We start from the raw sequence: 3,135 nt of genomic DNA on the forward strand, positions 1-3,135 counted from the left end.
CTACACAAGACATCCTTAGTGATGTCCAATCTCAATGGGAAGTGACTGCTGCACTATCTGCTGCACTGTTGTAGGCAATCACTTTCTGCAATTGCTTTCCAGCTGTAGTTGACTTGTACTTCTGTCAGAGAACCCTAAGGGACCAGGTCCCTGTTGTGTTCCTCTTTGTACAGTTGCGGACAGTCACCCAGTTGCGTTCCAGCTATATAGTTGACTTGTACTTCTGTCAGAGAACCCTAAGGGACCAGGTCCCTGTTGTGTTCCTCTTTGTACAGTTGCGGACAGTCACTCTCTTCAGTTGTGTTCCAGCTGTATAGTTGACTTGTACTTTTGTCAGGGGAGCACCAAGGGATCAGGTTCTTGGTCTGGTACTTGTGCACACTGCCCAGATTGTCTTGAGTTGAGTAACTTGAATCATTGTACTTTAGTTGATCAGAGAATGAGTGGGCGCTGGAAACAGTGCAGTGCAGCAGAATCTTCGTTTCCAGCTGTGTCCAATTGACTTTGTACTGCCGTGAGGAACCCACAAAAGTATCAGGTCCTTGTCTGGGTTCCTACCTCCTGAAGCTGTAGCAAGTTCACATTTGGCTGGAATCCGTTAGATGCAGTGTAATCCAAGTGAGTCAGGTTCCCTATCTGGCTCTTGACGTTAAGTTTGTTAGATCATCAAAACACAAGGCAAAGATATTGAAAACCAATCAGGGTACAATGTTAGGCGCCATCACGGTCCCGACGGTGGGAAATTCGGGTCGTGACAAGTTGGTATCATAGCTCTAGGTTGCTTAGGTCTCACAATTCATGGACGAACTTGGTAGAGTCTGAAGGATCGGTACGGAGACGTCTGTGCTTATTCCCCAAAGGCTACAGAGTTAGGAATAGTTTCGCTTCTATTCATCTCTGTCGTGCGGTTTGATCTCTCAATGCTAATTGAACTCTCTATTCTGTCCTTTCGCAGATGGCGAGAACGCATACCGCTTCATCAGTTGATCAGCAGCCTGAGCCCCCGATGGCAGCTCCTACGAGGGGCAGAGGACGAGGCTGAGGCCGTGCTAGAGGCCGAGGCAGGGGCGGGGCACAGCCCAGAGCAGCATCACCAGCGGCGGAGCCTCAGGTTGAGTTTGATGATGAGGTTCCGGCCCAGACCGTTCTAGCGGGACAAGCTCAGGTCCCAGAGGGGTTCATAGCTACCCCGGTACTCCAGGATGCTCTGTTCCGTCTAGTGGGCCTTATGGAGAGTGTCACTCAGGCAGGCATGCTTCCAGTAGCACCAGCCGTCTTTCGTGCTGGGGGAGGAGCACAAACTCCCGCTACTCACACACCGGAGTAGATGGCTCCCCAATTTCAGACTCCAGTAGCTCAGCCAGTTGGAGTAGTCCCGTTGGGTGTAGTGGCTCAGACCGGCTATGGAGCAGCTATGTCTATTGATGCTTTATGGAGGTTGGACAGGTTCACCAAGCTTTTCACTACTACCTATGGCGATACATCTTCAGAGGATCCCAGGATTATTTGGACAGTTGCCATGAGGTTCTACGGAACATGGGGATAGTGGAGACCAATGGGGTCGACTTTGCTGCTTTTCGCTTATCAGGTTCCGCCAAGAAATGGTGGAGGGATTTATGTTTGGCTAGACCAGCTGGGTCGCCTGCTTTGACTTGGGATAAGTTATCTCAGCTATTTCTGGAGAATTTTCTCCCTATCACTCAGAGAGAGGGCTATCGGAGGCAGTTTGAGCGCCTTCAGTAGGGTTCTATGACCGTAACTTAGTACGAGACCAGATTTATTGACTTGGCACGTCATGCTCTTCTTATACTCCCCACCGAGAGAGAGAGGGTGAGGAGATTTATTGAGGGACTCGCTCAGCCTATCAGATTGCAGATGGCTAAGGAGACAGGGAGCGAGATTTCTTTCTAGGATGCAGCCAATGTGGCCAGACGAGTCGAGGTGGTTTTAGCTCAGGTTAGTGGTCAGGGGTCTGACAAGAGGCCACGCCATTCTGGCAGGTTCAGTGGTGCCTCGTCTGGAGGCAGGGATTCTTTTTGTAGAGGCCACCATCCCAGGCCGTTTCATTCAGCGCTTCAGGCATCCCATGGAGCTTCAGGGAATCGTGGTCCTTATGTACCTCCTTCAGGGTAGCCAGCTTATAGTGCAACGCCAGCTCCCATCAGAGCACCTCCTCTGCAGACTTATTATCGCGGTCAGCCGGCCCGTCAGGGTCAGTCTCAGTTTCCTCAGCCGCGGCATTCAGATGGATGTTTTGAGTGTGGTGAGTATGGTCATATCCGGAGGGCTTGTCCGAGATTAGTGTGTGCTCAGTCGCAGCAGCAGAGTTCTCGTGCCATGATTCAGGCACCGCCTGCCCAGCCAGCTAGAGGTAGGGGTTAGGGAGCCAGAGGTAGGGGTCAGCCCGCTAGAGGTGGAGGTCAGGCCATCAGAGGTGGAGGCCAGCCAGCAGGAGGTCGTCCCAGGTATGTGGTTCAGGGTGGTGGGGCCCAGCCCCGATGTTATGCTATTCCAGCTAGGCCTGAGGCTGAGTCCTCCGATGCAGTTATCACAGGTACGGTTTCAGTTTGCAGTAGAGATGCTTCAGTTCTATTTGATCCAGGGTCTACGTACTCCTATGTGTCATCTTATTTTGCTCCATATTTGGTTGTGCCTCGTGATGCCTTGAGTGTCCCCGTGTATGTGTCCACGTCGGTGGGTGATTCTATTATAATAGATCGTGTCTATCGCTCGAGTGTGGTTGTTATTGGGGGTCTTGAGACTAGTGTAGATCTCCTACTTCTCGATATGGTTGATTTCGATGTCATTTTGGGGATGGATTGGTTGTCACCTTACCATGCTATATTGCATTGTCACGCAAAGACCGTGACCTTAGCCTTGCCGGGGTTCCCTCGATCGGAGTGGAGAGGGACTCCTGGTCATTCTATCCTCGTCGAGCCTTTCGATGTCGTCGGAGGGGCGAGCCGTGCTGAGTTGGCGCAAAGAAAACGGAACTGGCTCCCGTTAATAAAGGCGCGTTCTAGATGATTCTGTCAACTTATCTGTGCGACCAAGTGGTCACGGATTCTTCTGCGGATTCAGCTTCAAGTGCGTAACCTTCACAATTTGATAGAGGGGTATCAAAAGGTCGATGCC

Source organism: Nicotiana attenuata, chromosome 3, assembly GCF_001879085.1.
Source record: "Nicotiana attenuata strain UT chromosome 3, NIATTr2, whole genome shotgun sequence".
Taxonomy (NCBI): Eukaryota; Viridiplantae; Streptophyta; class Magnoliopsida; order Solanales; family Solanaceae; genus Nicotiana; species Nicotiana attenuata.